Source organism: Pongo pygmaeus, chromosome 13, assembly GCF_028885625.2.
Source record: "Pongo pygmaeus isolate AG05252 chromosome 13, NHGRI_mPonPyg2-v2.0_pri, whole genome shotgun sequence".
Taxonomy (NCBI): Eukaryota; Metazoa; Chordata; class Mammalia; order Primates; family Hominidae; genus Pongo; species Pongo pygmaeus.
Genome location: NC_072386.2, coordinates 1,057,508 through 1,085,441, shown reverse-complemented (window position 1 = coordinate 1,085,441; position 27,934 = coordinate 1,057,508). Strand labels below are relative to the sequence as shown.

Here is a 27,934-nt window from a genome sequence, read left to right as displayed (position 1 = left end):
TTCAGTTTTAAGTCATTTCTGCTGTCTCAGCCTCCTGAGTAGCTGGGATTACAGATGTGCATCACCACACTCAGTTAATTTTTGTATTTTTTTGTAGAGATGGGGTTTTGCTATGTTGGCCAGGCAGGTCTTGAACACCTGGCCTCCAGTGTTCTGTCTGCCCCAGCCTCCCAAAGTGCTGGAATTACAGGCATGAGGTACCATGCCAAGCCCTTTCTAGCTTTTTGATGTGGATATTAGTGCTATAAATTTCCCTTTTTTTCTTGGTTTCTAGTGATTATTTTATTCTGTCTTGGTGAGTAGTCAGCGAAATAATCGTAAATTCACAATCAACTTATAGTTAAATCTAAACAATTATGTGAGGAGAACCCTTTATTATTTGAAGAGGATGTTTGAAGATTTTGTAACTGTGCCTTTTAGGTAGTCTTCAGTTTCTAATTGTCGTTAAAACATGCCATTGTCGTTTCTAACATTTTAAGTATATGGTTTAGAAGTGGTAAGTATAGTTCTATTGTTTTGCAATAGGTTTAGATAATTTTTGTCTTACAAAAGTAAAAGTGAATACTCATTACTTGTGAAAGAAGTTAGTTAGCTTGCTTTAGGTAGGTAGCAACAGAAGGGTCCCTGGAAAGTCGCTGGACCTTGGGTCAGTGTCTCATCCCTGCATAATATAAAATGAATCCTGGAAAAAATCAAGCTGCAGACACCAACAAGGGAACTAGCACTTGGTGTTGTGCTTGGAGACCTGCCCATGGCTGCACAGATAGGAAAACCTCTGGCCCATTTGGATAGAAACTTGTACAAACCTCCAGCCCACTTAGTTAAGGGAACAAGACCGAACTGGCATAGAAATGCCTTTGTTTGTCCAGGCACGGTGGCTCATGCCTGTAATCCCAGTAATTTGGGAGGCAGAGGCGGGTGGATCACCTGGGGTCGGGAGTTCGAGACCAGCATGACCAACATGGAGAAACTCCGTCTCTACTAAGAATACAAAATTAGCCGGGCATGCTGTAGCATGCCTGTAATCCCAGCTACTTGGGAGGCTAAGGCAGGAGAATCGCTTGAACCCAGGTGGCAGAGGTTGCTGGGAGCTGAGATCGCACCATTGCACTCCAGCCTGGGCAACAAGAGCAAAACTACATCTCAAAATAAATAAATAAATAAATTAAAAGAAGAAAGTACATCTCAAAAAAAAAAAAAAAACGAAAGAAAGAAAGAACAGAAAAAGAAACTCCTTTGCCCTTTGTACAGTCAGTGGGCTCCCAGGAAAAGGTTTCTTCTCCTTTTGTGGGCATAAGCACAGTGGGCTCTGGTGCATTCCGGTCGATACTCTCCTTTATTTGAACTGTAAGTCTGATCTCTATGAATAATTACTTCAGCCCCTAATTGCTCCCGGGCCAAGCTGCTTGGCCAAGCTTTCACCTTATCTTCTGATAAGTCCTGGGCCAAGCTAAGTAGCATCTATGAATCATCCCTTCAGCTCCTGATTGGTACCGGGCCAAAGTCATGGGCCAAGCTGAGCCACACGTTTTTCAAGACGGCCTGTGAACTACGCACATTCCCTTCCCTTCCCTTCCCAGTCCATAAAAACCCTGGACCCCAGCCTCGTAGAGGGCACCCCGTTCAGACACCTATCTCTGCTGGCAAAGAGCTTTTTTCTCTTGCTTATCAAACTTCCACTCCAACCTCACCTTTGTGTTCACGCTCCTTAATCTCCTTAGAGGTAGAAAAAAGAACTCTGGGTGTGATCTCAGACTATGAGATACCGTTACATCTTGGTGCACTGCTGAGACTACAACACTTGGTTTCTATGAGTTTGACTGACTAAATATTTTATATAAGTGTAGTTATACAGTTTTCCTTTTTGACTGTCTTGTTTTACTTTACCGAATGCTTTCAAGATTTGTCCTTATTGTAGTACTTTTCAAGATTTCCTTATTTTTAAGGCTGAATACTATCCCAGTGAATATACCTGCCCTGTTTGTTGAATCTACTCATCCTTAAAGGTACATTTGCTTCCAGGTAGTATGTTTGTGAGTAATACTACAATGTACATAATTGTGCATATATCTATTCCATGTTCTGCTTTGCCTGTTTGGGATATTTTTCTCACACTGATTTAGTACTATCTGTATTCCCTTGCTTTTGTTGTCTGATCCGTTGATGTTACATCCCCCAAATTATTGCCAAGACCAATTGTCATGAAGCTTCACCCTTCTGTATTGTGCTAGGAATTTTACAGCTATAGGTTTTACATTATAGTCTTCATTTTTTAAAATTGACACACGTAATTGTACATATTTTGGGGAAACAATTATGTGTGTATGTTGTACAGCAATAAAAATCAGAGTACTTAGTATATTTATTGCCTCATGCATGTGTTATTTTTGTGGTGAGAACATTCAAAATCTTCTTCTCTAGCTATTTTATTTTATTTTTATGTATTAACTTTTTTTAGGGACAGGATCTTGCTCTAACACCCAGACTGGAGTGCACTGGTGCAATCCTAGCTCACAGTAACCTCAAACAATCTTCTAACCTCAGCTTCCCAATTAGCTGGGACTACAGGAACCTGCCACCATGCCTGGATAATGTTTTAATTTTTCATAGAGACAGGGTCACACTATGTTGTCCAGGCTCATCTTGAACTTCTGACTTCAAGTGATTCTCCCACCTCAGTCTCCCAAAATGTATGGATTGCAGGAATGTGCCACCACAAGTGGTCTCTTTTAGGTATTTTGTAATATGCGATAACTTTTCATTAATTATTATTATTCTACTGTGTAATAATAAACAAAAACTTGTTTCTGCTGTCTAATTGTAACACAGTGCTTGTTAAGCAGCCCTTTCCCGTCCTCCTATTTCAGTCTCTGGTAACCCGCGTTGTACTATTTGCTTATATCAACCCTTTTTTTCAGGTTACACAAATGAGTGAGATAATAAGATCATAAAGTACTTGTGTTTCTCTATGTGCCTTATTTTACTTAACATGGGATGTTCAAGGTTCATCCATGCTCTCTTAACTGACAGAATTTTATCCTTTCTTATGGCTGAATAGGATTTCACTGTGTATATAAATTACATTTTCCTTATCCATGTATCTGTTGCTGTACATTTGAATTGATTCCATATATAAGCTATTATAAATAGTTCTGTAATTAACATGAGAATGCAAATATCTTTTTGACACAGTGATATCCTTTCTTTTGGATATACAGCCAGGAGTAAAATTGCTGGATCATATAATAGATTTATTTTCAATGTCTTTCTGTAACCTCCATACTATTTTCTATAATGGCGATACTAATTTACAATTCCACCAACAATGTATACATTCACTAGTTTTTATATCCTCATTAGTACTTTTTATTTATTTATTTATTTATTTTTATTATAGCCATTCTAATGGCAGTGAGGTCGTACCTCATTGTGGTTTGGATTTGCATTTCTTTGGTGATTAGTAATGTAGAACATCTTTTTATGTTCCAGTAAGCCATTTTTGTATCTCTTTTTCACAAACATCTGTTAAGATCTTTTGCAATTTTTAAATTAGATTATAAGTGTATTTATTTTGAGATTTTAAAGTTTCTTATATATTCTGAATATTAGCCTTTTGTCATATGTATAGCCTGAAAACGTTTTCTTTCATTGCCTAAGTTGTCTCTTCAACCTTTTAGTTGTTTTTTTAATATGAAAAAGCATTTTAGTTTGACATAATGTTCTTTGCTTATTTTTGATTTTGTTGCGTATGTTTTGACATCTTATTTTAATAATCCTTTCCCAGTCCAATGTTATAAAGCTTTTTTTATGTTTTTGTCTAATAGTTTCATAATTTATGGCATTACATTTAAGTCTTTAGTTTGAGTTGATTTTCATATATGGCAATGCTCAATGGTCTAGTAGAATTTTTCTGAATATAAATATTTAAATGGCCCTGCACCATTTATTGAAGAGATTAGCTTTTCCCTAAAGTGTGTGTTTGGCAATTTTGTTGACAATCAGTTGGCTTTAGGTGCATAAATTAACTTCTGGGCTTATTGGGCACATTAGTCTATTTGTTGGTTTTTATGCCAGTACAGTGCTGTTTTGGTTACTATAGCTTTATAGGAAGTTTTGAAGTTTGATAAAGTGATGCCTTTAGCTTGGCTTATTTTGCTCAAAGTTGTTTGTTTATTCAGACTTTTTTGTGGATCCATATCAATTTAAAATATTTTTTCTACTTCTTTGAAAAAATGTCATTGATATTTTGATAAAAATCAAGTTACGTCTGTAGATCACTTTGGATAGCTATATCAACAGTATTATTCCAGTGTATAAACACAAGATTTTTTCATGTACTCATTTGTATTTTATATTTTTTATCCATGTTTTGTTGTTCTCAGAGTAGAGATCCTTTACCTTTTTAGTTAAGTTTGTTGCTAGGTGTATTAGTCGGGCTTCCCTGGAGAGATCACAAGATCCCACAATAGGTTGTCTGCAAGTTTGAGGAGCAAGGAGAGGCAGTCCACGTCCCAAAGCTGAAGAACTTGGAGTCTGGTTTTTGAGGGCTGGAAGCCTCCAGCACAGGAGAAAGATGTATGCTGGGAACCTAGGCCAGTCTCTCCCTTTTACATTTTTCTGCCTGCTTTATATTCACTGGCAGCTCATTAGATGGTGCTCACCCAATTAAGAGTTGGTATCCCTTTCCCAGCCCACTGACTCAAATGTTAATCACGTTTGTCAACATCCTCACAGGCACACCCAGGATCAATGCTTTCCATCCTCCAATCAATTTGACACCCTGTATTGACCACCACATTAAGTATTTTAATTTTTGCATACCTTTTGCGTATGCAGAAGAAGCATTGGATGAAATTCAATATTCATTATGATGAAAACTCTTAACATATTAGGAATAGAAGGTATGTGCCTCAAAACAATAAAGGTCATTTATGACAAAGCAATGCTAACATTATACTGAATAAGGAAAAGCTGAAAGCTTTCTCTGAGATCTGGAACAACACAAATCACCCCCACTTTCAGCCCTCTTATTCATCATAGTACGGGAAGTCCTAGGCAAGGACATTAGGCAAGAGGAAGAACTAAAACTCATACTAATTGGAAAGGACGAAGTCAAATGGTCTCTGATTGTGGACAAACTAATCTTATATGTGAAAAACTCTAAACACTACACCAAAAACTATTAGAACTACTAAACAAATTCAATAACATTGCAGATGCGCACCACTACTCCTGACAAATTTTTGTTATTTTTCATAGAGACAGGGTTTTGCCATGTTGCCCAGACTAGTCTCAAAATCCTAAGTGCTATAGGTATTTTCTTTGTTGTTACTATAGATATTACCAAGAATAACTACTATTGCCTATAAAACCCTGCCTCTTTATGGCTCCCTAAGTGTTTTCTTGATGTCACAAATTATATCATTTTGTATTATAAATCTATTGGCACAGATTTACAGTCATTTTTAAGTCTTTGTTATCTCAAATATATAGCAGAAGTAAAGTATTCTGTGCATCTTCATTATAATAACAAAGAATATAGTTAGAGTTGGTAAAGTTTCAGTAAATTTTAGGTAATTTTCTCCCTCAAATTTTGAGAGTTCTCAGCCACTTTTTGTTTATTGAAATAACTTTGCTGCTCTCTTTCCTCTCTTTTTATTTTAGAATTCCCATTATAAGTATATTGGCCATTTTAATGGTATCCCAGAAGTCCCTTAGGCTCTCTTAATTTTTAAAATTATTTTTAGCCTTCACAGCCTATAATTTCAAATGACTTCTTATCAAGCTTGCTGGATTTTTTCCTGCTAGATCAAACCTGTTGCTGGACCTTCTAGTGAATCTCTAAATTCAGGTATTTTACTTTTCAGCTCCACACTTTATGTTTCTATTTTGTACTTTTAATCACTTCCTTGATAATCTCATTATCTTCATGCATTGTTTTCTTTTTCTGTTTAGTTTTCTATGTTATTCTTTAGCTGACTGAGCATCTTTAAGCTAGCTGTTTTAGCCAGGCACAGTGACATGTGCATGTAATTCCAGCTACTTTGAAAGCTAAGGCAAGAGGACTACTGTATTAAACAATTCTTATGCTGCTAATAAGGACAAAAACAAGACTAGGTAATTTATCATGAAAAAAGATTAATTGTCTCACAGTTTCACATGGTTAGGGAGGTCTCACCATTATTGAAGCAAGAGACTTTGTTCAGGGGAACCTCCACTTACAAAGCCATCAAATCACATGAGACTTATTTGCTATCATGAGAACAACACGGGAAAATCCGACTCCCATGATTCAATTACCTCCTACTGGGTCCCTCCCAGGACATGTGGGGATTATTACAATTCAAGGTGTGATTCCGTCGGGAACACAGAGCCAAACAATATCAATTACTTAAGGCCAGGAGTTTGAGACCACCTTGGGCAATATTGTGACAAGCTGTATGTAAAAAATATTTCTACAGATTAGCCATGCATGGCGGAATGTTCCTGTAGTCTCAGGAAGTTGGAGGCTGATGTAAGACTATTGCTTGAGTTCACCAGGAATATGAGACTGCATTGAGCTATAATCATGGTATTGTATTCCTGTGTGGGTGAGAGAGTAAGACCTCTTTTTAGAATTTCAAGTTTATTTTAGATTTAGGAAGTACCTACACAGGTTTTTTACATGGGTATTTTTTATAATGCTGAGGTTTGAAATGTGAGGAATTCCATCACCCAGGCAGTGAGCATAGTACTAAGTAGACAGTTTTTCAGTTCTTTGTCCCTCCCTCTCTCCACCCTCTAAGAGTTGTCTATTATTTTTGTTTTTATGTCCATTTGTACCCGGTGTTAATTTCCATTTATAAGTGAGAACATGCAGTATTTTCATTTTCCATTTCTGCATTAAATTGCTCTGTATAATGGCCTTTAGTTCTATTAACGTTGCTGCAAAGGACAAGTTTTTTTTTTTTTTTGTCTTTTTTTTTGCTAAGTAGTATTGGTGTACATGTGACACTTTTTGTATTCAATTTACCATTAATAGGCTTTACACGGTGGCTGACGCCTGTAATCCCAGCACTTTGGGAGGCTGATGTGGGTGGATCATGAGGTCAGGAGATCGAGACCATCCTGGACAACATAATGAACCCAGTCTCTACTGAAAATATAAAAGTTAGCCGGGCGTGGTGGCATGGGCCTGTAGTCCCAGCTACTCGGGTGGCTGAGGCAGGAGAATTGCTTGAACCTGGGAGGCGGAGGTTGTAGTGAGCTGTGATCATGCCACTGCACTCCAGCCTGGGCAACACAGTGAGATTTCATCTCAGAAAAAAAAAAATTACCATTAATAGACATCTAGGTTGATTCAAGTCTTTCCTCTTATAAATAGTGTAGTGATGAACCAACAAGTGCATGTGCTATTTTGGTAGAAGAATTTATTGTCTTCTGGGTATATACCCAGCGGTGAAATTGCTGGGTTGAATCATAGTTTAACCCTCAGTTATTTGGAAAGTCTCCAAGCTGCTCTCCACAGTGACTGAACTAATTTGTATTCGTATGAACAGTGTATAAGTGATTTTTTTCCCTGTAAAACCTCTTCAACATGTATTATCATTTTACGTTTTAACAAAAGCCATTCTAACTGGTGTACGATGGTGTCTTATTGTGGTTTTTATTTACATTTCCTTGATGGTTAGTGATGATGAGCATTTTTCATGTTATTTGGCCACTTGTATGTTTTCTTCAGAACAGTGTCGGTTATTGCCCTCTTTTTCATGGGGTAATATTTTGCTTGTGAATTCTTTAAGTTTCTTACATGTTGTGAGTATTAGATTTTTTCAGGTTCATAGGTTGTGAATATTTTTCCCATTCTGCTAACTTTGGGGTTAGTTTGTTTTTATTTTTCTAGTTTCTCTAAGTGTGATTTTAAATTGTTAGTTTGTGATCTTTCTAACTTCTTGATGCAGGTATTTAGCACTCTCAACTTTCGTCTTAACAGTGCTTTTCCTACATCCCAGACATTTTGTTATATTGTGTCTCTTCATCTATTTCAAAATTTTTTTAATTTTCTGCCTTAATTTTGTTGTTTACCCAAAATTCATTCAGGAGCAAGTTGTTTAATTTCAATATCATTCTGTGATTTTGTGAGATTTTCTTGGTATTGATTTTTAGCTTTGTTCCATTGTGGCCTGACAGTATGTTTGGCATAATTTTAATTTTTAAATAATGTATGGATAATTGCTTTATGGCTAGGAAGTGGTCAATCCTAGTGTATATTCTGTGTGCAGATGAGAAGAATTTACTTTCCATAGATGATGTGTGGCGTATACTATAAATGTCTATTGGTTTCAGTTGATCAAGTGTCAAATCAAACTCCAGAATTTCTTCGTTAATTTTCTGCCTAGATAATCTGTCAAACACTTAGTGGGGAGTTGCATTCCCCTACTATTATTGTGTGTCTACTTGAGTATTATTGTAGGTCTAGCAGTACTTGTTGTGTAAGTCTATGTTCCCCAAAGTTGGGTCCATCTACATTTAGGATAGTTAAGACTTCTTGTTGAATTGAACCCTTTATCGTTATGCAATACTTTTTTTATTTTATTTTACTATTAATTATTTAAAGTCCTTTTTTCTTAAAAGAGAAAAAATTCCAGGTATGATGGCTCATGCCAGCACTTTCAGACTGAGGCAGTAGGATTGCCTGAGACCACGAGTTTGAGACCAGCCGAGGCAATATAGCAACATTCTGTTTGTACACATTTTTTTTAAAGAAACTATACAGGAGTGGTCGTGTGCACAACTGTGGTCATATTTACTCAGGATACATAGGTGGCATGACTGCTTGTCTTCAGAAATTTGAGGTTACAGTGAGCTGTGATTGCACCACTGCACTCTGTCCCAGGAGATAGAGTAAGATCCTGTGTTTTGGTACTAGTACCATCCTGTCTTGGTTACTGTGGCCTTTTAGCATAGTTTGAAGACAGCTAGCGTGATGCCTCCACCTTTGTTCTTTTTGCTTAGTATTGTCTTGTCTATGCAGGATCTTTTTTGATTCCATATGAAATTTAAAGTAGTTTTTTTTTTCTAATTCTGTAAAGAAAATCAACGGGAGCTTGATGGGGATAGTACTGAATTTACAAATTTCTTTGTGCAATATGGCCATTTTCACAATATTGATTCTTCCTATCCATGAGCACGGATTGTTTTCCGTTTGTTTGTGTCCTCTTTCATTTCCTTGAACAGCGGTTTGTAGTTCTCCTTGAAGAAGTCCGTTACATCCCTTTTAAGTTGGATTCCTAGGTATTTTATTCCCTTTGTAGCAATTGTGAATGAGAGTTCACACATGATTTGGCTCTCTGTTTGCCTATTATTGCGTATAGGAATGCTTGTGATTTTTGAACATTGATTTTGTATCCTGAGACTTTGCTGAAGTTGCTTATGAGTTTAAGGAGATTTTAGGCTGAGATGATGGGGTTTTCTAGATATACAATCATGTCATCTGCAAACAGAGACAATTTGACTTCCTATTTGAATACACTTTCTTTCTTTCTTTCTTTGGCTGATTGCCAGAACTTTCAATACTATATTGAATAGGAGTGGGGAGAGATGGTGTTCTTGACTTGTGCAGGTTTTCAAAGGGAATGCTTCCAGTTTTTGCCCATTCAGTATGATATTGGCTCTGCATTTTTCATGAATAACTCTGATGATGTTGAGATAGGTTCCATCAATACATAATTCATTGAGAGTTTTTCCCATGAAGAGGTGTGGAATTTTATTGAAGGTCTTTTTTGCATCTATTGCGATAATCATGTGGTTTTTGTCATTTGTTCTGTTTATGTAATGGATTACATTTATTGATTTGCATATGTTTAATCAGCTTTGCATCCCAGGGATTAAGCTGACTAGATCATGGTGGATATGTTTTTGATGTGCTGCTGGATTCGGTTTGCCAGTATTTTATTGAGGATTTTCGCGTCGATGTTCTTCGGGGATACGGGCCTGAAATTTTCTTTTTTTGTTGTGCCTTTGCCAGGTTTTGGTTTCAGGATGATGCTGGCCGCATAGAATGAGTTAGGGAGGAGTACCCCTTTTTCTATTGTTTGAAGTAGTTTCAGAAGTAATGGTACCAGCTCCTCCTTGTACCTTTGGTGGAATTTGGCTGTGAATCCGTCTGGTCCTCGACTTCTTTTCGTTGGTAGGCTAGTAATTACTGTCTCAAATTTAGAACTTGTTATTGGCCTATTCAGTGATTCGACTTCTTACTGGTTTGGACTTGAGAGGGTATATGTGTCCAGGAATATATCCATTTCGTCTAGATTTTCTAGTTAATTTGCAAAGAGGTATTTACTATATTCTTTAATGATTCTTTTTATTTTGTGGGATCAATGGTTATATCGCCTTTATCATTTCCTTTTGCATGTATTTCATTCTTCTCTTCTTCCTTATTTGTCTGGATAGTAGTTTAATTATTTTCTTGATCTTTTCAAAAAACAGCTCCTGGATTCATTGATTTTTTTGACGGGAGTATTGTGTCTCTATCTCCTTCAGTTCTACTCTGATCTTAAATCTTGTCTTCTGCTATCTTTTGAATTTGTTTGCTCTTGTTTCCCTAGTATTTTTATTGTGGTGTTATGGTGTCTATTTTAGACCTTTTCTGCTTTCTCTTGTGGGCATTTAGTGCTATAAGTTTCTCTTTACACACTACTTTAGCTGGTTCATATTTTACTTTTTAAGCCCTCGGTCTTTCTTTTTCATCATGATAGTCTTGACTGTTTTATGTTTCTGTAATGTAAAATTGACTACACAGTATTTACAAAGATTTTACCAAAATATTTTATTGAGAATGTACAAACCTGTCAGTCAATTAGAGGAGAAGTTACATTATAGTAATAAGTAGCCACAAAACAAAACCCCAAAAGACATCCAAACCAGAATAAAACAAAACATTTTAACAAAAACAAAAAGAACAAACTCTCAACAAATTTGTGCAGTTTATATCACAAAGATGCTCACATCTCCACTCTGAAGAGAGCTTTTAGAATTTCATTTAAAACATGGCAAAGACATTATCCCACACTTCACACACAAAAAAATAAATTTATGCAGCTGTTAACACACGAACGTACTATCAAGCTCAGATATAATCAAAATTAAATATTTCACAAGAGATTCTACAGTTTGGGAGAAATAGAAAAGTGTTTTTTTCTTTTCTCCAGGCCCACAAGTCTAGTTTCTTGGGCTCCCTCAATATTCTGGGGGTTTTCATCAGCTACCCAAAATATAGGAAGCACAGAGCAGGTGGTGGCTGAATGTGGGTTATCCTGTGAAACCATATTTAAGATGAGAGCCCTTGGTCAATTGTATTGTAATCAGCTGGCTCACGAAAGAAGACCTGGCTGTCCAGATCTCTACACCTCCTGCACTGGGTATGACAGGGGGCCTGAGAACCCATGGGGCCCAAACCCTCCCCATCCCAAAAACCATCCAGTATTGAGGACTCTGACACCAAATTCTCACAGAGCATATGCTTATGAAGCTTTACATTTAATTTCTCATTACAATTGGGTAATTGAGGTCCCAAAAGAGGCAGGGACTTGTCCAGATCTCAGGAGGTAGGCAGGCTCCAGAGCATTAGGGAGGGCTCCACCTTCCTTGGCCTTGGCTCCATCCCACCTATCAGGTTTGTTTTGGAAATTAGAGTCTGTAGCTACACATTCAAGGGCACAGAAAATGAGCAGATCTAGGGTTCTTTTCACATGGGTACCTCTCCATATCAGTTTCAAGATGACAGGACTGGGGTTCTGCATCCAGCTCTGAGGGCACCTGGAAGTAAAATGAGCTATGCTCCACTTCAGCCTAATGTAGACAATGCCTGCAGGAAAGCCTGTTTTATTCCTCATAAAAAGGAGTGCCTGAAGTGGGTGACCTCGATGATTTCACATACTCATAAGTGTCTGCCACCTTGCATTCTTGCTCTGAGACTGCAAAAACGCATCCACTCTCTGCAGGTCCTTCAAATCAGAGGGAACCATGGCCACTTGAGAGGCTTCTTGGGTAGATTTAGATGAGACAGTTAAATGTGCCATAGCATTGGACTCCGAGGCTGAAGTCCACGAAAATCCCAACTACTTTTGGGTTCTTAAGGTCCTCATTTGAAAGTGGTAGAAAATGATTTCACTGGATAAGGGGAGGATACCTCATGAGTAAATAGCACAACCGAAATTGTGGAGGCAAAGAGAGGGCAAAAGGGGATTCCTAGGTCATTCATTATACTTGGGACCTTCAGATCCTGCTACTTTATCCCCTAGGACCTTGAAGAACCAGTGTCTTGAAGACACAAAAATCAAGGTACGTGATTTGTTTCGTAGTACTCCTGCATGGGGCTGTAGTATTAGTGATGACCTGGAGGTGGTTACAGCCTGCTGTTTCTGGTGTCCACTGAGCTTTGCTGGAGCAGCTGGAACAAGTAAGAGTCACACATCCCATGTTGTTATGAGTGACCTCCACATTATCATGTGGTGAAAAGAGGAAGGGATATTAGAGATCCCCCATATAACCACAGCCAGTCTGTTTTCCCTTAAACTCACCCCTTGCCAGCTAACCTGGTGGGTCAAACATGTGGTACAGAAAATTATTACATCATGCCTGCACCCCCCAACTCAGGACCAAACAGTCTGAGGACAGCTGGACAAAAGTACTAAAGCAAGTATATGTGAATGGAAAGAGCAAGAACTATAATATAAAGTAGATTGTTGAGAATAAAAGCTGGAAAATTATTGCATGGGAGGACCTCAGGCCTCACTGAGGTGACTTTTAATCCATGATGAGGATGACAACAGGAAGGCATCTGCACAAGAATGTGTCAGGGAGAAGCCACCTTTAGTGAAGAGACTCATAGGTGTGAGTTTGACAGAGGTTACAAAGGAACTAATTTGGCTGCAGACAGCCTGAGGAAGATATAAGCAGAGGGATGGAGAATCCTAAGACCTGGGAGATGAGGTTAGATATCTGCTCCTTTCTGACAACATTGCCCTAAAACTCAGGACTTTTCAACGACATATAATATCTCATAATTTGTGTGGGCCAGAATCTGGACACAGTTCAGCTGGCTACCTCTGCCTTCAGGTCTTTTATGAGACTGGGGCTGTGGTCTGAACAGAACCTGGACTGGCAAAGTATGAGCCTTTAAGCTGACTCGTGTGAAAATTTGCAGAGTTTAGTGTGGACAGACAGCCTGACTTTCCTTCTCTCTACTGGTCTGAGCACCCCCTAAGGTCTTTGTTATGTGAGTCTCTACATGGAGCATCTCATAGCATTAGAGCTTGCTTTCTGTGTTTGAAGAATACAATAGAGAGAAAGAATTAGACAAAAAGGTTTACACAAAAAGAGACAGAGAGAAAGATCAGGGCGCAAACAGGAAAAACCCAGTAGGAGAAAAATGAGAGATTTAAAAAAATCTTGACAGGGTGCGGTGGCTCACACCTGTAATCCCAGCACTTTAGGATGCTGAGACGGGTGGATCGCCTGAGGTCAGCGGTTTGAAACCAGCCTGGACAACATGGTGAAACCACTGTCTCTTCTAAAATTACAAAATGAGCCAGGTGTGGTGGCACATGCCTGTAATCCCAGCTACTTGGGAGACTGAGGCAGGAGAATCACCTAAACCTGGGAGGCGAAGGTTCCAATAAGCCGAGATCACACCACTGCACTCCAGCCTGGGATACAAGAGTGAAACTGTGTCTCAAAAACAAAAACAAACAAAAAAAAAAACAAAGAGAGAAAAAAAGACTTGAGAGTTACAATAATTTTTCTTCTATATTTGTGTTAAAATTGTAACCCCCGGTGTAATGCTATAAGGAGGTAGGATGTAATTAACCCCTGAGGGTGGGACCCTCATATAGAGATTACTGGCTTTATACAAGAAACTGCAGAGGGCTCTCATCCTCCTTTTACAAAATGAGGATAAAACCTGAAGTGCGCAGTCTGAAATTCAGAAGCGAGTCATCACCAGAGCTCAACCATGCTGACACCCTGATCTCAAATTTGAACCTCTGGAAGTATGAGAAATTAAGTCCTGTTGTCTATAAGCTGCCTATCTATGGTTCTTTGGCATAGCAGCCTGAACTAATACAAAATTGAAATCCTTTTCTGTATTTCATTGGACAGAAGCTGAGTTTGTACTCTCTACACTGTTAAGAAAAATGGCTTAAAAAACGGATCTTCAGAATGAAAGATAAGAAACGGCTTGTTGAAACACTAAAATTTTATCCGCTTATGAGATTTTTAAACATTGGCTGAAATTGTTGGAACCAATATGGCCAACTGAAGTCCATGAAGAATCAGTCTGCAGATGTTAGAGCCCAAATTTCCTTTGTGTGTTTCATACTATCTCTCCCTGAATTTGCATGTGACCTGTGAGGAAGCAAGAAGAGATGACTGTGTATGTCTCATGACTTTGCATATTCCTGCTTCCCTTCCAGCAATCCCCTACAGAACTCACTTCTTAGGCCTTTTCTAATCACTGCCTTAAAGCCAGTATCACAAAACAAATTTGATCTGGACTTCTATCTCCTTGTTGGCCAACCTACAAGATGATATTTTCCTCAAAACCGAAGGGCCATACTACTGGCGTCAGCCAGTAGGCCATTTTATTCAATAAAAACCGAGTCACTAACCACCTAGTTCTGGGAGACTTTGTGAAGACTTCCCCTGTCATAGGCATGATAAGGCACATAGATATGATTCTAAATATAAAGAGAAAGCACTAGAAAGTTGAATTCCTGTATTAGTGCATTCTCATACTGCAATGATGAAGTACCTGAGACTGGGTAACATAAAAAAGTTTAATTGACTCACAGTTCCACATAATTGTGGGGGCACCTCAGAAACCTTCCAATTACAGTGGCTGACAAGTGAAGTTAGTGAGAGCAGGGGATATACCAGATGCTTATGAAACCATCAGATCTCGTAAGAACTCACTATCACAAGGACAGCACGAGGAAAACCCGTCCCCATAATCCAATCAACTCCCCTCAGGTTTTTCCCTTAACACCTGGGGGTTATAATACACAATGAGGTTTGGTTGGGGACAAGCAGCTAAACTATATGAATGCCAGAGGACAATATCTACATTTAATTTCAACTTCATACTGGAGCAGAATGAAAATGAGGCCCAGTGGAGAAGTGACATTCCCAAGATCACCCTGCCAGACCAAAAGCCTGTTTGAGTTGTGGCCCATGCTACCTCCCACCTATTCTCCTAATGCTTCCATCTCTAAGTGTGTGCATCATCTACAGGTGACATCACCTCATTATTTTTATGTCTTATCTTATATACACCTAATACATTGCATAGGAAGTAGATGTTAGCATCATCCCCACTGTGCATGCTAGGAGGCTGGGGAAGCCTCGAATACACAGTGACTTGTATTGGGTCCCAGAGATGGTAAGAAAAACAAGGTTATGTTCCAGCTATCTCTTCTATCCTGGAACCCAGGCTGCATTTAGTTCTTTCCAGGGAATTAAGGGGAAGTTGTGTTTGCCTAATTGTGGACAAATAAAGAGATGACATGGAAGAGGAGACTGAACCATCAGTAGCACAGTGGGGCCTTTGGGTAGGTCTTACAGAAACAAGGGGCCCAGTAGATGGAACCTTGAAGAGTTTAACACACTTTCTTGGTGACAGAACCCAACAGCAGTTAAGAAACCAGGAACCCACATTCTTGAGACAGCTCTGTATCCACCTCTGTTGGTGAGAGATGCCCAAGAGAGTGAGATGTTCTTTCACTGTGCCCTGAAATTTCTGAGTTTTGGCCTTACAAAGACTCAATGTAAAAGTCTTATCTGATAGCACGGATGTCAACTCAGCCTTCATCGCTGATGCCCCTGGCTATTGGCCGGGTGCACCTGCAAATAACATAGTGCAGCCCAAGACAGGCCCCTCCACACCAGGCCTCTCTTGTCAACTCATCTGGGCAGTCCCACACCACTTCTTGGTACCATGAGTTGTAGGGGGAACAAGAGGGAGGGCACTCTTCTTGGAGTGAAGCAGACTGTCAGGTGTTGGAACCCTTGTGTATCTGTCTTGTTCATACCCAGGCCATAGCTGGCAGAATAAAAAGAAGAGCGTTGGAGAACGAGTCTGTGCACTCAGATGTGAATTCCAAGACTTTAACTTGTCCTCTGGTTTCCTTCCTTGATGGAGATTTATACAGATTCTCCTTATGTGCCTAATCTGAAGAGCAGAATTTCTTTTCTTTTCTTTTCTTTTCTTTTTTTTCTTTTCTTTTCTTTTCTTTTCTTTTCTCCTTCTCTTATCTTTTCCTTTCTTTCTTTCTCTTCCTTTCTTTCCTTCTCTCTCTCACTCTTTCTTTCTTTTGATGAAGTCTCGCTCTGTCACCCAGGCTGGAGTGCAGAGAAAAGCAGAATTTCTAATGGAGGTGTCACATACGGTGAACAAGGCAGACCACTGACTTTTCTTTGCGTGGTTTCTAGGCACTTTTTACAAAGCTGCATTCAGATTGATGAGGAGCTGTTTGATGTGGCCAACTCCTTCCTCTTTTTGGAAAAAGGGCAGGTGCACTAAACAAGCAACCTCAGCCAGCACCGGGCTGTGCTGAGAGAAGCCACATAGGGGTCTCTACAGACAGAAACCCGAGAAGACCGGGACAGACCCAGGACCCAGACTCAAATATGAAAAATTTCTGGGCTTTCTCCTGCGGCCTTCCCATGTGTAACTCATAGTCTTGTTTCAGTGGAATCTGACCTTCATTGGTCTCAGTGGCAATTGGTTATGTGGAAAGTCTCTGTTCACACACTTGTGTGAATAACAGAAAAGACTTTTGTATTGTTTTCATTTTACAATAGGTCATGAGTATTTACGCCTGTGGCTGCAGTTTGTATTAGTTTCCTACCCCAGGTATCTCCTGCAGAATGCAGCTTCAGTCCTACCAGACCCTCAAAACTTAAAAGCTAACACTATTACTAGGGAGGATTTCACAGGAAAATGGAGAAAGTGTTACACACAAAAAAGGTTAAACTACTCTATGCAATGTGTTATCTCAAGAACTCATCTCTGTAGCCCATCAGGGCAGGAGCTGGGCTCTCACTTTTTGATAATATTCCATAAGGGAGGTTCTTCCCCACAGCGTTTAGTCTTCCGACGCTGGTGCAGCCTGACATGATGACATTCTACTTTCATGTGGGTCATGCTGCAGGGAATATTCTGTGAGTGTCCTAATAGGCTGGAATCATTTGCGAGGGTGAAGCCCATCTTTGGTGCTCTCTTTTCTGTTATCTTCTAATTAGCTTTATTCTAAGCAAATCCATGTCTATTTTATTTATCTGTTTATTTACTTATTTTTATGTATGGAAAAACACATTTTTTTATTTACTTATTTATTTAGAGACAGGGTCTGCCTCTGTCACCCAAGCTGGATTATAGTGGTAGAGTGGTGTGATCATGGCTCATTGAAGCCTCAAACTCTTAGGCTCGAATGATTCTCTCACTTCAGCCTCCTGTGCCACCATGGCCTGCTAGTTTATTTTAATTATTTATAAAGAAGGAATCTCATTATGCTGCCCAGGCTGGTCTCAAACTCCTTGGCCCAAGCAATTCCCTCATCTCAGCCTCCCAAAGCACTGGGATTAAAAACATGAGCCACTGTACTGAGCTGTGCCTACTTCAAAAGACTGAAAATAAAAATAGATAAATCTATGCCAAATTAAAAAACAAAGCAATAGTTTCCAGGTCTTAGATACAGACAATTCTGTATCACGAAGAATGGCAAAAGGCTTATTTAGCTGTTAAAATGATTTGCTTATATTTCAAAAAGCAGAGAAAAAAAGGTACATATAAAAGTTTACCAGGCTAGACAAGGTGGTTCAGCCTGTAATCCCAACATTTGGGGAGGCCAAGACAGGAGGATCTCTTGAAGCCAAATGTTTGAGTCCAGTACAGGCAACATGGTGAAATTCTGTCACCATAAAAAAATAAACTAAAATAAATATGGCTGGGCATGTTGGCTCACTTCTGTAATCCCCGCACTTTGGGAGTTGGAAGCAGGTGGATAACGAGTTCAGGGGTTAGAGACCAGCCTGGCCAAAATGGTGAAAGCCTTTTTCTCCTAAAAATAATAACAATAAAAAATAAACCAGGCATGGTGGTTTGCACCTGTAGTACCAGCTACTCAAAAGGTTGAGGCAGGAGAATTGCTTGAACCCGGGAGGCGGAGGTTGCATTGAGCTAAGATCATGCCACTACACTCTAGCCTGGCCCACAGAGCAAGACACTGTCTTGAAAAATAAAATAAAATGAAATAAATAAAGTTAGCCAGGCATGGTGGTGCATGCCTATAGTCCTAGGTAATTAAGAGGTTGACGCAGGAGGACTTCTCAAACCCAAAATGTTAAGGTTACGGTGAGCTATGATTATGCCATTGCACTTCAGACTAAGTAAAAGAGTAAGATTCTTTCTCAAAAAATTAATAATAAAAGTTTTGTAAATTACATTGTTTAAGAAAAGGGAAAAGGAAAAAATATATTGTTTTTATTTTCAAATGGGAGAATAGAGCCTCTCATTTCTAACTTGTATTTCCTCCTGCAAAAAGTTGTTCTAGGTCCGTGGTCTTGAACTACTGGACATCTGAATTTTAGTAGGTGCTGGATTCAGGCAACTGAAGGGTGGCCTTGGGCACACTGTGTGCACATAAAAAAAAGGGTTTGAGGTGAACTAGAAGGTAAAAGAGGGGAAAGTGCTATTAAGAACCCACAATTGGGAGACAGTATAGGGTTGGTGGAAGGACTGGTTCATGGTACAGATACTGACCCAGGTGAAACTTTGTTCTGACTTATTTCTATGTCCATGCAGGAAGGTGAGATTATGATCAGGTGGCACAGAAACCTGGGATGGTGAAAAAACCAGGTTGCCACTGCAGATTCAGTGTCTGAGGTAGAGCATATGCCAGGGGCCTTGTAGGCACATGTGTGGGTTTTTGGTGGGAAAGTCTATGAGGAAAGGTAGCGTGGCAACAATCTTGATGCCGAAGCCCTGTCCTGGGAGGGGCTTGACCAAATCAACACGCAGTGCGTATGTTCGGTGGGTGAAAAACATGTGGTGGCCTCAGGTTAGCAGGAAGGCAGAGGGCATCTGTTCTCAGAAATTCTTCCCTCAGAGTCCTTGGTCCTTCTCACCCTGGGAGGATGCCTGGAACCACAGGGCAGTGCATGGTGTAGCAGGCTGTGTGCGGAGCAGAGCCTACCTTCCCCGAGACACCTGGAGTCTCTCTCCAGCAGAGGACCCCACATTGTCTTTTTTCTTACATCACTTTTGATCCTAAATGTGTAAAGTTCCCTGAAAACCCACTGATTCTCCAACACCCATTTGTTGCCCCAAAATTTAATTCTGACACAACTTAGAGTTCGCACAGACCCCACAAATTCAGGGTTCAGTCTCACATCACCGCTCTCACTGCAGAGGACAGTCACATGTCCCGGAAGCCCATCTATACTTCTGAGCCACCTCCAATAAATCTGAGACTCCCATAAACCCCTTTTCAAGTTAAATAATTTGACAGAATTACTTAAAAAAAACAACAACAAATAACTCTAATTATATTTACCACTTTATTATAAAAATATAACTCAGAAACAGCCAAATGGAAGAGATGTCTAGGGCAAGGAACAGTTGTGGGTGAAGGTAATCCTGGAAATAGCTATATTCAAAGAAATTCCTCCATTCTTTGTATTCTCAAAGAACAGCTGAGTGAAGAGAAACGTGCTTCCCATTATGACTTTGAGGATGCTCCCTGCTGTTTTTTTTAACCTATCACAAAGATGGACACAGATTGCAAATTCCTATTTTTAAAAATGAACAATCATTCAGTAATTTAGTCTTCAGTGGTCAAAACAAAGTACTCGTTACAAAAATTTTGCTTGTTTCTCTTCTTCCAACCAGCCCGTGAACTTTGACTCACCCACAGCCTCAGCAAACCTACAACCCTTATTTATACATACCCTTCCTAAGAACAGGCTGACTTCAAGGTGAAACATTACCTTATCTGGGATCAGATTTTGCTACCCTCCATCCTGTGCTTCCCTTCCTATCTTCTTTGTAAACTTGTTTTCTCCTCCCTATGAAATAAAGCCCTTTTCCACCTAATCTTTGAGATCCTCAAAGATCTAATCATTTGTACTTTTTCTTTCTTGCAATACTTCTTAGGTAACTTCTTAGACCAAATCTAGAAACAGTCTCAGGAGAATAACAATTCCATTCTAGAAATAATCTCCCAACATTTCTTCTATCTCAACCCCAACTGCATCTGCCTGTGAACTTCCAGCTTACCAAGGCTCTGTATCTTCTGGCAGTGACAAAGGCTCCTTCCATGGTTGGTGTGAGCAGGCTTGGACACCTGCAGGGAAGACACCCAGGAATAATCAACTGGGCCTTCAGTGGTCCCCTTTTGCAGGATCAAGGTGGGCCTTAGCTTTTAGTCAATGGTCTAAGACCTCTACTTACCAGTTAGAGTCATTCAGTTAGTTTTCAATTTAAAAAATACTTCATTTTTGAAGAATCCAGCAAAAATTATTCAAATCTAAGGTATAAGAGAGAGGAAGTTATGGCCGAGCATGGTGACTCATGCCTGTAATCCCTGCATTTTGGGAGGCCGAGGCGGGCAGATGACATGAAGTCAGGAGTTTGAGACCAGCCTGACCAACATGAAGAAACCCCGTCTCTACTAAAAATACAAAATTAGCCGGGTGTGGTGTTGTATGCCTGTAATCCCAGCTACTCAGGAGGCCGAGGCAGGAGAATCGCTTGAACCCGGGAAGTGGAGTTTGCAGTGAGCCGAGGTCGTGCCATTGCACTCCAGCCTGGGCAACAAGAGTGAAACTACATGTAAAAAATAAAATAAAATAAAAAATAAAATTTTAAGGGGCTTACATCTTATAACTCATCAAGAAAAGCCAAAGTGTCTATCCCTTTCAGAAAATAAACATGTAATTTAATTATGTTCATAACAAATCATTTGGGTAAACAATTAATCATATGTGAACACTTCCAGGGGGTGCGAAGTCTCAGCTCCTAAAACTTAGCATTACCTTCAGACACCCATATGGCAGCATATGGAACAGAGATATTCACTTGCACAAGTTCTCTGTTTTGAAAAAAAGAATAACTGATGGGATAAATTATGTAATTTGACAATTAATCTACCTCACTTGCTTGTGGATATGTATTCATTTCCTACCACTGTAGTGGAAGAGAGACTACCCCGGTCTTTACACCCGGTAGCATTTCCAACAGTAAGCTCTGAGATTCTTCTTGAAATCACCTCTCAAACAAATAAAAAACAGACCTGGGAAATGTGCTACAATCATTGTGCTGAAGAAATTGGTAAGTAATAATTTTTAGCAAATGAAATATATTACTACTTAATTGTACTCAAAATCCACCAACTTAATGTGTTTATAAATATTTTCATACCTTTGAAGCTCCACTGACAAAACATAATTTACAGTTAATGAAAAAGTGAAGTTAAAATAAATACAATAATATTTTCAAAGTGACAAAATTAGAACGCGACAATGCCAACTGAAACACAGACATATCTGACCCAAGGGTCAAGTCAAGCCATTCTATGACTTGGGATATTTTCCCTGCTCGTATCTTGTTCAGTGAAGTGGGTCATGAGCGTCCCACCAGGAGCCGCTACGCTGTGCTCCACTGTGTCTGTGAGGGGCATTTTACTTTGCGGGTTTTTGCACTGCCTCACTGGGTTGGGTTTCTTTGTCTTTTAAAATATTTTCTCTCCCTTCACCAATCTGAGAGCATTTTTTCCTCAGTATCAGCATGCAGTTGACTGGACTGCAGTGTGTCTCTAAGGAATGGAAACTAACCGTTGGGGTAAGAAATTCTTAATGTCCTAAGGGGTTTGCTTTTAGCACAAGGGTATACCTGGGGATTCCTTTCAGGTACAGTGCATCCAACCACTCCACAGATAGACTGCATTCCCATACCTTGGGCTGTTCCCTGAGAGGAGATGACACAAGGGATGCTATTTACTAGACACTTTAAGAGTCATGGCCACTGTTGGCATCTTGGGGAATCCTCAAACAGTTTTGAAACTCAAAACCAAAAAATAACAGGATGGCTGAGGATGTATTGCACTGTGAAGTTTCCGAAATGAAACCTGAACCCAAAGACATTCTGATGGGGTGTCTGTGCCAAGGGAATATTAAAGAAAGGGGCACAAAGGTTTTCTTTTTTGTTTCTTTTTCTTTTTTTTTCTTTTACTGTGGAGCGTCAGGGGATTATTATCTGCTTTCGTCTCCTGTAAAATGTCTACAAATGAAAAATATTTTTTTAAGTGTCATCGACTGCTTTTTGAAAAAATGAAGAATTAAACTAGTGTTTCTAAAATGTACAATTAAGAACAGTTGATAATATTGTGAGTTACACAATTTAGTTAATGTTGGTGAGTGTCAGGAAAGAACTGGAAATTTAAAATCTGGCTGCAAGCCAGAGTTAGGCTAGGGTAACAGGGTGGTAGATTTGAGGCCCTGTTTGCCACACATTTGGAAAATGCATGAGAAAACTAATTCTCTTTTGGAGTATTAAAACAACTAAAAAAACAGGCCATTGCATTGAGGTGGCTCTAGTGTCCTGAAGTTCTTACTGGAGAGACAGGCAAAGACCTCCCTAGATCCAAAAAGCTGCCCATTCTTCTCCTGCTGTGCACCTGATTAGATACTTTCCACTCCAGCACCCGTGATTGGGTAGAGTTCAATTCCCCATCCCGCCCCCTGAAGCCATGAGTGACATATGTGATTTGACACTGGATTGAATAAAGCAAGAATTATAGGTTTTTCCTGGAACCTTTTCTGGCAGGACTTCCTGCATGCACTGGACCCTGCCCCTGCCTGTAAAATACTTGCATTTACATTTGTGTGTAAGATTATTTTTATTTATGAATAATATATATGTGTTATTCATACATGGAAACAATATAATGACAATTATTTTAAAATTTCAGATTTTTTACTTTCCTGGCACACCCAGGCTTTAGAGCAGGCAGCCTGAGATTTCAAAAATGAGGCAATTCTCTAGGAAATAATAAGTGAGGCACATGTGAATTTTAAATATTCTAGTAGTTACATTTTAGTAAATACACAAGGCATGGTTGCCTGTGCCTGTAGGTCGAACTGTTAGGGAGACTGATGTAGGAGGATCACTTGAGGCCAGGAGTTTGAGACCAGCCCAGGCAATATAGAGAAAGCCATCTCTACAAAAAAAAAAAGAAAAAAAATTGAAAAATTAGCCAGTCATGGTGGTGCATGCCTTCGGTCCCAGCTACTGAGAAGGCTGGAGCTGGAAGATCGCTTGAGCCTGGGAGGTCAAGGCTGCAATGAGCCGTGATCACACCACTGCACTTCGCCTTATTGACAGAGCAAAACCCTGTCTCAAGAAACTGATCTCTGGAAAGGCATTTTCATTTTCTTCAATGTAGCCAAACATCTAGGTATGTGTTGAAGCCATCCTTTAATTTTTAACCGGGCAAGAATGTTTTCTAAGACCGCGAACTCCAGATTTCCGATGTGGCAAATCCTGAAGCGTACATGGATATCTCTCACAGCTAAAGTATCCCTCATCCCTACCCAGTGCTTCTTACCCCTGGCGCGAGAGAATCACCTGCGGGGAGGAAAACTTTCAAAATCCCTTAAACCCAAATTGTAACCGATCAATTAAATCAGAATCCTTGCAGTTGGATCTGAAAAAATTACGGTTTAAAGTTGTGCAGGTGATTACAATGTGTAGGCATCCCACAAAACCATGGGTTTAACCAGCAACCTTTGTTAGAAATGATTTCTCAAATGAATGTAAAAACGTTTGCTGCTGAATTATGACCTTTCCATTTTACTTGCTTTTCCTACAAAGTATATTTTGCAGACCCAGGCAGTGCTGCTTGCTCTATTCTTGATTCACCGAGTGCCGTGTGTGCTCAGTGCATCCTGTGCACGGGTCACTGTGCTGTGTGCCCTGGCCTGGGTGAGCATCATTCTTCGGGGAGAACCTTGCTGAAAACAAAGCTGCATTCCAAAAAGTTAAAACCATGCTACTTACCGTGTTGAGGTTAAAATTAAAAGACCTAGGGGACTCTTCCACAAGTTAAAACATAAATAAATAACTTGGAATATTAATATACACCTGATGATGTCCTGAGTGAACATGCCCCACTTTAAAACAAAACAAAACATTACTATTATTCTAAAATATTAATTTAGGATTGTTATGCAAATATGTACAGTTTAAATTTTTATTGATGTATAACATGCATACCGCAATATAAGCACAAAACGTTTATGGAATGCTTGATGAGTTATTACAGAATATATACACTTGTGTATCTAAGAATCAGATTTGTTCATGCCCTTGACACTTTCTCCTTCCAAAAGGTAACCAAGACCTTAAGAGATAAGTGCAGATAAACTTTGTCATTTTGTACAAGTGTTTTATTACAGAACATTAAAAACGTATACACGATACAAAAAAAAGTATAACAGACCAGTCACCCAGCTTTAACAGCTATTAGTCATGTGTCATTTTTGTGTCACTTATACTTCCAGCCATTCCCCCACCAATTTCATTTTTTTTAGGCTTTTTGGATAAAATGTATATTCATTGCAAGGTACAATGTGAACTGTAAATAGTAGAGAGATGGGGTTTCACCATGTTGGCCAGGCTGACCTTGAACTCCTCACCTCAGGTGATCCAACCGCTTCAGCTTCCCAAAGTGCTGGGATTACAGGCATGAGCCAATATACTCGGCCTGAGAATTCATATTTCTAACGAAGTACAAATCCATAGGTCACATGACAACTGCAATATCTATCTACAGTAGATACAGTTTGATGAATAAAATGAAAGGCAATTGACCTAAGGTGAAAAAAAAAAAACAAAAAGCAATCAAAGCATGGGTATTACGTGCTATCTGTAGGAGCATTTGGTTAAGAATAACAAACATACCAATTTTATCGTTTTAATAACCAAAATTGTCAAAATTTCTAGTTTTTCTTTCATAGAAATGCTCTCTGCAAGAAAAAATTTTCATATAGTGAGGGCAAAAATGACAACCATTTGCAAGTAAATGTCTTATGAAATTAAGTAGCAGATACCAACCTCACGACCTTCAGATAGTTAACCCAAACTCAATCATTTACATAGCAAGTGCAGATAATTTTCATAGCTTCCTATTAAAATTATATTTGAATGCTCTTACAAATTGTGACTGTTTTCACATAAAGTTCACTAACTAGTATTTTGTTTATGACATATGATAAATTCCACTTCAAGTCACCTTACATTTACTTAATTTTATTAGGCAGTGTCTGTCTACCACCCAGTAATACGTGGGGATTCTCCCTCCATTTGCACAGACATCATAGCTGGGGAAACAGGGATTCACAAGACCCAGGCTGTTCCCTACATATTTTTCCTCCTCAGACGTCAGTTCATCAGTCAGTCAAGTCATGTGAGAGTGGAGGCCATGTATTCCATATTCTTGGGCACTCTCTTCCAAGGAGGAAAAGGCCAGGAGGTCCTGTTAGAGGATGCACTCTGAGAGGCCGGGCTCCCTAAGGTGTGAGAGTTCTAACCAGCGGTGTAGACTTTTCAGGAGTGAGGAATGAGGCAGGTATTCCAAACCTGGAGCTTCATCACCTTTTGTTTCATCTCAAGACAACTCTGAGGGGCTGCTTTGGAACGTGTCTGGAAGGTGAACGTTGAAGAAGAGTGTGGGCTTTGATGTGACTCAGATGAGATCTTTCATGGGGAGACAGGAATTTAATGCCCAGAATCTGGGCTTGTGTCTTTGAGATCAGTGGGTTGCCTTTTTGTATCCAAGTCCATTGTTACTAGGTTGGAGGCTGGAGATTCTAAATGGCTTCCAGACCGCCTCTCTGATTCTCTTTTGGAGATGGGGTCTGAAAAAGACAATGTCAGTATTTTTGGGAAATTCTGGAAAGTCTGTTTGGAAACCTGTGAAGACCTCTTGCCTAGTGCCTAAGTGCTCAATGTGCACCCCTAGCCACGTAGATGTTTGGTAGGTATAGAGCTGGGTTTGCATTTATATCAGCAAAACCTATGGCAGAGTTGAAGAAGTAATCAGGACAAAGTGCCTTGGTCGCATGCCAGAGAACATCTTAAAAGCAAACTTCTAGCCTGCTGACTCTTGGCAATGAGTGTTGGGTCCTGGCCAAAGTGCCTTGAATGCATCATGAAGCCAATCCATAAATCCAACTTCTAATGGAGAAATGTTAATATTTTTTCAGTTTGAATCAATCAGAGTGAAATTACCATGCTATTGGTTTGTTTACTTTTTATTATTTCATATAAAATCTAAGACAAAATACATTAAACGCTTATTGACATATGTATTTATTCTTCACCTGGCTCATAACATTTGCCTAATTTTAAACTTTCTTCTATTATGTAGGTTTCAACTTATTTTATTGTAAGATATTTTTAAATCTAATACAGGCATTGTCACCTTTACATGTAATTTCATTTTATTTCATATATTTCCTATTCGCTTTCTATATTTAAATTATGGACTGTTTCATCATATAAAAAGCGTCATTTCTGTTTTAAAAATAATTCTTTGGGTTTTTTTGGTCTTGTAATTTCCATATTACATAGTAATGAGATAAATATTAATGTTTCCAGGGTATTTAAATTTTAGATAATTACTCATTGTATCCATGTGAAATTTGTTTTTACTGCATGTGCGGGTTGGAGAACTGTTTTCTCTTCTGATTCGTCTTTACTGTGATCTCCTCAGAGCTCATACCTCTCGTAGTTGGGGGATTGCAGTTTAGAATTCCAATAAATGGGGCAAATTCAACAATAACATAATGCAAATGAGTTTGAAAGGAGGACATGTCTTCAAAGCATACACAAATGGGCCTACATATGTACAACAATAATTTATAAGTTACAGTTAGGATGGAAAGTAAAAGTACAGAAAATTTGTTAAAGTAAAGTAAAATGGAGATCATGTCTCAATAATCTCTGAGCAGACAAAATTAGTTAGGTCTCATAAGTGATCTCGACCTGCTTGGTTTGCAAATAAAAGCAAAACTTAAATTATTTCTTGTAGCTGCATATTTAAAAAAGAGAAATTAAGCTCAACAAATCAGGAGTAGCCAACAACCTTATATAAATAGAAACTGTCCAACAAGGTAAACAGACAAACAGAAAACAATAAAAAAAGTTGTGCTACCACCAATTAAATGATTTCTTTGTTTCTACATTTTTCCAATAAATACTTGCTTCTTACACAGTCAGTGAAGCACTAAATATGTTTTGGTCTGATATTTTATAATTTATCAATTAGTCTTTCTCAAATAAACATTTTACAATTTCATTGTGTCTCAAATTACTTTTTAGCAGAATAAAATAAACTGGAATAAATATTACAATAATATGTACACAATATGAGAAAAAACAAAGTTTATGAAATATATGAAAGTAGACATAAGCAAAGAGACAGTTTGTACCGTATTCTTAGGCAGAAAAACGCAATATTGTCAACATCAATTGTCCTTAAGGTTATTTATAAATTCAATTTTGTTCCTATACAGATACCATTAAATATTGGAAGTACACGTTACTATAAAATATTATATATATGAAAACACAAATAAGAATAGACAAGAAAACTCTGAGAAAAAATTAAAACAAGACTGGCAAGCCCTTTGAAAAATCTTAATTGATTAAAAAACTCATAGGTCACTGAAACTAAACATTCAGAAATAGACCAAAGTGCCTAAGAAAGTGTCATAGGGCATCCAGGCTGCTATAACAAAGTTCCTTAGACTAGGTATAGGACAAACAACAGAAATGTATTTTTCACAGTTATAGAGGCTGGAAATGCAAGATCAAGGCAGCAGCAAATTTAGTATA

At 38.9% G+C, this 27,934-nt stretch overlaps 1 long non-coding RNA gene across 1 annotated transcript; it reads left to right on the top strand.

Moving 5' to 3' along the window:
* The first annotated feature begins 4,285 nt into the window (after window positions 1–4,285).
* On the top strand, window positions 4,286–27,330 carry LOC134737988 (uncharacterized). Its single transcript, XR_010123458.1, has 2 exons — window positions 4,286–21,877; window positions 23,909–27,330. It is a non-coding gene; the product is annotated as an uncharacterized LOC134737988 (long non-coding RNA).
* The last annotated feature ends 604 nt before the right edge of the window (window positions 27,331–27,934 follow it).